Source organism: Gekko japonicus, unplaced genomic scaffold (genome assembly GCF_001447785.1).
Source record: "Gekko japonicus isolate JY-2015 unplaced genomic scaffold, Gekko_japonicus_V1.1 scaffold871, whole genome shotgun sequence".
Taxonomy (NCBI): domain Eukaryota; kingdom Metazoa; phylum Chordata; class Lepidosauria; order Squamata; family Gekkonidae; genus Gekko; species Gekko japonicus.
Window position 1 is genome coordinate 419253 of NW_015160863.1, and position 8437 is coordinate 427689.

The following is an 8437-nucleotide window of genomic DNA, read 5'->3' on the forward strand; positions in this document are numbered from 1 at the left end:
CATTCCTGACTTTTAATGGCCACACATGAACATATCCACACATGAAGCTGCCTTATACTGAAACAGACTATTGGTCCATCATGGTCAATATTGTCTACTCAGACTGGCAGTATCTGTCCAGGATCTCAAGCTGAGGTCTTTCACATCACCTACTGCCTGTTCTTTTTAACTGGGGATGCCAGGGATCGAACCTGAGACGTTCTGTGTGTCAAGAAGGAGACATTGTCCTCATTAAATGCTATCTATGTAATTCATTTATCAGATTGACATTCTACGTACTTAAATATCTTATGTTATCTATTGACTTGACTATCTCAGTGGCCCTGTGCACAACACACAGCAACCTATCAAGTATCAATGAGTAGCAAAACCATTGACAAAAATCTAAATATGAAAAAGAATTGAAATAGGGGGACATTCATCTCTAGGTTCATCTCCGTGGCCCTGTGCACAACACACAGCAACGTATCAAGCATCAATGAGTAGCAAAATCATTGACAAAAAACTCTAAATATGAAAAAGACTTGAAATAGGGGGACATTCATCTCTAGGTTTTGGAGCTAGCTGAAGAAAGCAGTCTTGGGGAGATGTAAGAACATGCTGTCGTGAGGTGGGTGATGCTTTTTCAAGGCTAGTAGTGCCTGCTGCGTTCCCTGCCTGCTCCTCCCTGACTTGACTTGTTGATTTGTCAACAAATATCACATGGACTCCACTAGCCTCCGGTGCCTTCTCATCTCAGTTGGCTGGGAAGTTCCTACCTGCTCTAGAACCTGGGGGGACAAGAAACAATTTCAGTCCTGAGAGCATTTTAAAAGTAGAAGTTTACTTGAAATGTAGTTAAAATTGAGGGTGGCCATTGTTGGGAACCTCAGTCTGTTGACATAACCAAGACTGATACAATCCTACTCCCAAAGGAAACTTCCGAACCACCGGGTCATCTTCTGAGGCACTGCCTAGGAGGACTCCACCTTCTGAAGTTAGACAGGTGGCAACCAAAGAGAAGGCCTTCTCAGTTGGGGCCCCCAAACTGTGAAACTCCTTCCCCAAGGAGAGTCCTCTGTTCTCCTCTGTCACTATCTTCTGCCAGTGAGTGAAGGCTTTTTTGTTTGTTTGTTTCATCTGGTTTCATCTCTACGACCTCTCCTTCTTGCCCTATGTTTCAATTGCTGGGTCTGTCTTTATCTGTGTATTTTCTTGGTGTTTTAAAATTGGTTCTATGATTGTTTTTTAATGTTCTGCTTTTAATTGTTAGCCTGCTTGGTGGCCATGACTGAGCAGAGAAGTGGAATATAAATTATGCAAACCAATAACGAACGTAATCCCTGTAAAACTGTTCTGTTCATTTACATGTTTATACACTTTTCTGCCCAAGCAGGGCCACCAAAGCAGCTTACAATATCATTTTTCCCTCCTCTATTTTATCCTCACAAACACAGTGTGAGACAGGTTAGGCTCAGAGTGAGCTCTGCTTCCAGCTATTACTCTGGTCTAAATCCGCTGGTCAACTCCATGTTGCTCTGTAAATCAATGAAAATCTTCTTCTTCTTCTTCTTCTTCTTCTTCTTCTTCTTCTTCTTCTTCTTCTTCTTCTTCTTCTTCTTCTTCTTCTTCTTCTTCTTCTTCTTCTTCTTCTTCTGTTGCAGCCAACTTATGGCAACCCATAAGGTTTTCAAAGCAAGAGAAGCACAGAGGTGGTTTGCCATTGCCTTCCTCTGCATAGCAACTCTTGACTTCCTTGGTGGTTTTCCATCCAAATACTAACCAGAGCTGACCCCCACCTAGCTTCTGAAAGCCACTGTGATCCTGATAAGAAGACAAGAGAAGAAGATATTGGATTTATACCCCACCCTTCACTAACTGAAGGAATCTCAGAGCGGCTCACAATCTCCTTTCCTTCCCCTCCCCACAACAGACACCCTGTGAGGTAGGTGGGGCTGAGAAAGCTCTTTTGAGAACAGCTCTGAAAGAACTTGTAACTGACCCAAGGTCACACCAGCAGCTGCATGTGGAGGAGTGGGGAATCAAATCTGGTTCTCCCGGATTAGAGTCCACGCTCCTAACTACTACATCAAATGGGCCATCCGGGTCAGGGCAATGAACTTCATAGGCTGATCCAAAGTCAAGTGACTAGGGATCTGAAGGCAAAGAATATTGGAGTTCAGACAGTAGTTCAGTAGTTGTTCAGTGAAATACAATGCCCACCTAAGCCAAGCTATACCCTTCTAAGCCTACCAGTATTCGAAGAATGTCTTTCGGTTTAGGATAAAGCACTAACAGGGTTCCACCTCATGCTGTTTACAGTGACCTAGCTTCTCAGTCCAAGTTGCATATTTTTGAGTGAAGACCAAACTCTTTTTAGACTGTGTGCGCTGGCTGGCTGTGCCCCAAGACCTCCAGTCCCAACAAAAAAGGTTGATGTAAATTTTAAGAGTAATAAAAAAGTAATAAATGTCTTTCCCCGTGGAGCTTTATGAATAAGTACTGGATCTCCACCTACGTACAGCCCTGTATCACTTTAGCATGACTTTTGAATAAAGAAAACCTCCCTCATTACACTATTACTTAGGTAGGAAAAGGGCAGCCTGCATTTTTACCATCCGCATACCTTGAACGACTCGCGGTGCCAAAATTGCTTTGATCAATTTAATATTCTGTCCTATAACTTGTTGGCTGCTTCATTGCTCTCCTGGTTTTTGCCGCCTCAGATGTGCCAAGGCAAGGAAGGGAATTAAATAGCAAAAAGGTCAGTTTAGTAGAAGGGCTGCACTATATTGTATATTGATCACAACATCTAATTGCAGTAGTCAAGAACTGTTATAACAAGGACGTTTTAGGGAGCCCCTGAAATTTGCTCTGGCTCCCTAGTTACACTAAGATTCGAAGGTAGACAGAGAAATTTCTGGACCAAGCCTGATCACAGCCTAATTTCTATAATGCCAAGACTGTTCTTCCAAAAACACACTGGTTGTGATCTAGCCCCATGGTTGCACATATGGAGGACATGGTGGCAGGCCCATAGCCAGGATTTTTAAAGTCAGGGGGGCATTTAAATTTCTTAAGGGGCACTGGCTAATCGAATTAAAGGAATACCTGGCTCCTTCCCCACACCTGCCACCACTTGGGGGCCCTGGGCTGGATGGGAAGTCGTGGGGCCTTGCCAGTAAGTCAGGGGGGTTGGCCCCGAGATACCCCACTGTAGCTATGGGCTTGCATGGTGGGAAGTTTTTCATGCCTGTCTGAGAGCCAGTTTGGGGTAGCGGTTAGGAGTACAGACTCTAATCTGGGAGGACCAGGTTTGATTCCCCACTCCGCCACATGCAGCTGCTGGTGTGACTTTGGGTAAGTCACAAGTTCTCTCAGAGCTGTTGTCTCTCAGCCCCACCTACCTCACAGGGTGTCTGTTGTGGGGAGGGGAAGGGAAAGGGGATTGTAAACCACTCTAAACTCCTTCAGGTAGTGAAGGGCAGGTTATAAATCCAATCTCTTCTTCTTCTTGTCTTCTTCCAATGGGCCAAAAAGGTCAAGTGTTTGTCCAATGGTTGTATGTGTGAAAGACTGTATCACAGTATGCACTAGGTGATGACTTGAGACCCTGTAGACCCACTGCAAGTCAGAGTTGATAATATGGGCCAGTTCAACTGGATTGGCCAGCAGCAGCTTCACATCTATGGTTAGTCGGCCAGGAGAAAAATATCCCATCCTTTAATAGATGCTTATTATGTGGAAATTGGTACATGAAGCATTTCGTGGCATGGAGGAAAATGGAACAGATCAAATTGATGTTTAAGTAGAATGACCAATTAAAATATAACTTTGTTGGTATCATATCATTATCAAGGCCTGAGGCCCTGAACAGTTGCTGACTGTGAGTGTTCACAATATGAAACTCCCTTATGCCAAGTCAGTCTAGGGTCCATGCATCTCAGTATTGTCTACTCTGATTAGTAGTGGCTCTTTAGAGCCTCAGGTGGTCTTTCTCAACCCTTTAGCCAGAAACAGACAAACCTAGCCTCTAGAGACCCGTGCAATTGTTTGTAAAGCCATCGATACCTGAGTGGATGTCACAACACCATGAAGAAAATCAAATTGTTTTTCAGTTTAATGAGATTCAGATTTCCTTCTTCAATAAGCCAATTGGTCCAAACTTTCTTAGGCTATCTGCCTTTTCACAAAGCGATTGAGTGACTAAGGCTGCAGGCCAAGGCACTGCTTCCTCAGAGTAAGCCCCACTGAATAAAATGAGACTGACCAAGGTTGATCTGCTTAGGATTCCCATTGCAGGCAATGCACACACTTTACCAGTGACACTGAACCACAGCTCCTTCTAAATAATAAAACAGCAAACAGTTGCTTTCTTATTGCATAGTTTACTAAAAAAAATGGCTGTGCTTTGTTTGAAGAAGAAGAGGAGAGGACCTCACTTTCACCGGTACACACGTATCTGCTTTCTAATCCAGGAACAGGTTGTATGTTGAAAGAACGTATTCTTTGTATGATCAAAGGTGCTTTTTCATGTTATTTCACATATTTTTAGAGCTGAAAATTGATTCTGAGCCAAGGCCTGCTACGGCCTACCTCAAACTGTTCAGGGAGGCATGCCAAATCACTTTCTGCCTTGCTGACATCAGCCTTGAGCAAATGTTGAAGTCTGGGTAGTGGTGGCAGCAGTTTTGGGGGGGGTGTTGCTGAGTGGAAGTAGAGAGGGAGCCATAGATGTGGGAGGGCCTCCTGCCAGTTGTTAGCCATCACCTCCCTCTGCCATTCAGTAGACCTCCGAATCCTCCCTCTGACCCGTCACTGCTGTCCAGCATTCACTGTACCTGTTCTGCCACCTCTGCTTGGCAGCTGCACTACATCTCCCCCCCCCACTGCTGTGGCCATTCCGTAGCCCCCCAATGGCTCTTCTCTCCCTCCTTATCCACCACTGTGATTGGCAGCCTGTCCACACCTCAGCTGAACACATAGAGCTGTCTGACACTCTGCCACGACAGCTCCACTCATCTGGACAGGGCCTTCCACAGACACCAGCCCACAAACAGGCAAAATCAACAACTGCCTGTACAGATGTGACCTCCACCGCTGCGGCCCCCACCTTGTGGGATGGTCGGCCTGAGGAGGTCAGGAAGGCTCCCCACCAATGTTCCCTCTAAGCAGTGGAGGTCTTGTGAGCAAAAATTCTACTTTGTGAGCTACTGGCATTAAAGCCGTGAGTGTGCGATTTGGCTACTGCATAAATTAATTTGCTCTGGAGCCCTCCTTCCTGAGCTGAGACACAAAAATATGTGAGCCGGAGGCTAAAAAACTGTGAGCTAGCTCGCACTAGCTCAGCTTAGAGAGAACATTGCTCCCCACTCTGCAAGCTGTGCAGACCCAAATGATTCAAGAGAGCTTCTCTACACGGGCAATAGGGTAGCACTGGACAAAACGGTTCACAAAGTTACTTGGATAAATTCTTATGAATGATTCAAGAGAGCTTCTCTACACGGACAATAGGGTAGCACTGGACAAAATGGTTCACAAAGTTACTTGGATAAATTCTTAGGGACTGTGGTCTACACTACTGTGTATCGTTTGCTGTTAGTAGGATCCTGCTCTGTCACCTTGCGTCATGTCATGTGTCGGGTTAATACTTACGCTTTGCTTCACGGCTGTTCTTAGATTTCTGGCTGGTACTATGACCCTAATCCTATTCCCTTGCTTATTGGATGCCCCATCCTGTTGACTGTATGGAGTCACTCTGTGTACTCCGCCTTGAGTCCCAGTGCAAGAGGCGGACTCTAAAAAAACAAACATACACGCATTATACTGGAGGTCCATCAGTGTCAGTACTGTCCGCTCAGACCCTTGTCCCATTCAGTTCAATACTAGCTACTCAAACTGGCAGGGGCCGTGGTGGCTCAGAGGCAGACCTTGTTCATCAGTTCGAGACCCGAGTGCCACGTGACAGAGTGAGCGCCTGTCTCTGGCCCCAGCTCCTGCCAACCTAAGCAGTTCGAAAGCAAGAAATTGCAAGTAGATGAATAGGTACCGCTTTGGTGGGAAGCAGTGTTCCCTCTAAGCTGAGTTAGTGTGAGCTAGCTCACCATTTTTTAGCCTCCAGCTCACATGTTTTTGTCTCAGCTCAGGAAGGACGGCTCCCGGGCAAACTAATTTATTCAGTAGCCAAATCACTCACTCACAACTTTAATGCCAGTAGCTCACAAAGTAGAATTTTTGCTCACAGGACTCCACAGTTTAGAGGGAACATTGGTGGGAAGGTAACAGCGTTCTGTGCACCTTGGTGTTTAGTCATGCTGGCCACATGACCACGGAAGCATCTTCGGACAGCACTGGCTCTTCGGCTTGGAAACAGAAATGTGCACCACCCCCTAGAGTCAGATTCGACTGGCTTTTAAGCAAGGGAAACCTTTACCTTTACTCAGACTGGCAGCGGTTCTCCAGGATCTCAGGCAGAGGTCTTTCACCTCCCTTACTACCTGATTCTTTCAACTGGAGATGCTGAGGATCCAACCTGGGACCTTCTGCATGCCAAGCAGAGGTTCTGCCACTAAGCCACAGAGTCTCTCCACCTCCTCTACTTATTGACAGCCCCTGCACATGCCCACCGCACTCAGCAGCCCCCACTCCTCCCTGCCAAAGATTCTGACCCTGTGGGTTAGGCCACTCTTTTCAAATTGTACAGGCCAGGAGGAGCTTAGCTCTAGACCCAAGTCAAAAAACCCATGGAGTGGTCCACAGGCCGGGGAAAAGCACAGCAAGCTGGATGTTGGAGCACCTCTAGTTGATGGAGTGTTTGTTTTATGAAAATGACTTCTGCTGGGTGTTGGAACATCCTGAGCTGACGGGATGTTCTTCAGTTGAAATGACCTCAGCAGTGAAGCCAGGATGGAAGAAGAAGAATGAAATCCAGATGAATCACGCCTTGCCTTGTCCGCCCATGAGCCAACTTCCAAGCCCACTGATGACTTTTTTTCCCTGCTTCTCTTTCTCCAAAAATGCTGCGACTCTCCTGACCCCGGCTTCCTTTCGAGAGGCCCCCAGCCGTACCCGCTCGGCGCCTCTGCCCTTTCCACAGGCCGGCAGACCCTCGCCGGGAAGCTGTTTGTGCACAAGACACCCGCTTCCTCCAGACGCGGGGGGACGAAGTCCAAGAAACTCGGCAGAAAGCAAAACGACTCCACCGCCTTACCGCGGCGCTCCTCTCCTTCTTCCCACGCATAGCGTTGCTCTCAACCCCGCTGTGCCGCCCCCTTGCTCCCGTCGGTGTTTCTTTTTTTTCCTGCTTCCTGGGGGGGGGGGGGTTTCGATTTTTTTTAAAGACATTCCCTGTTTTCTGTTTTTTTTCCATGCAGCTCATCCGAAATGGTGCGAAGCGCCGGTTGCGAACTGCCTAATGGAAGGAATCCAGCAACTGGGGGCACGACTTGACGAACTGCGGGAAGGTTTGGCTGGGGGCGGGGGCGGGGGAGAGCGTTCAGCTGGAAAGCTGGAAAAGAATCCCGATGGCTTCCTGACTAGTTTTCTGCTCCTGGATCTCCCCAGCCCGTCCTGTGGTTTCTGCATTTTGCAGCCTGCCGGTTTTGGTTGCAAAGTTCGCCAATGGAGTCCGCGTAACGATGGGACGGCGGAGGTGCAAACCCGGGAGAAAGTCCAGCTGCGGACGGGAAGGCAAGTAACAACGCGGCTCCGGGCTCTGGTTTAAGGCAAAGCGGTGGGAGAGCGGGAGTTGGTCTGCGCCCCAGCGGAGGTTCAACTGGTTCTTTGCCTGGGGATATCTCCGCCGCCAGCTCATCAGATGATACAGACACGCGCATCCTCCCCCGGTTTCAACGGCCCTGTCCTACTTGACTCGAGAAAATCATCTTTCATGGGATGCGCTCAAACGAATCACAAGAATGCCTTTTGGGGATAACGGGAGCTCCCAGAAGGCCCAGTGAATATCAGGGGGACGAGGAATGCCAGTTGACTTGACTGACCTCCATTGAAACACACCGAAATACTGCAAAGGTGCGAATAAAACAAGGAACAGATTGGCAGAAATGGTGGAATGAATGACGCAAGCGTGGCCTTGGGACTGGAATGACAACTCAAAAGTGGAATGACGGCCTCTAGGGGTGGCGTGAGGGTCCCTGAGAATGGAATGACACCCCCACGAGTAGTATGATAGCTCCCAAAGTGCAGTGAGGGTATCTAGGAGCGGTATGAGGGTCCCTGGGAGTGGAATGACACCCCCAGGAAAAGACTGATTCCTCCATGAGAGGAATGACGCTCCCTGGGCGAGGAATGACGCCCATCATTCCAGACCTCGAACACACATTCCACTCCCAGGGGTATGTTTGACGCACGCTGTTCTTCCTTGGAATCCGTTCCTTGTTTTAGCCAAACTTTTGCAGTCTTCCCATGCCTTTCAATGGAGGCCCGTCAAATCCATTGGCAT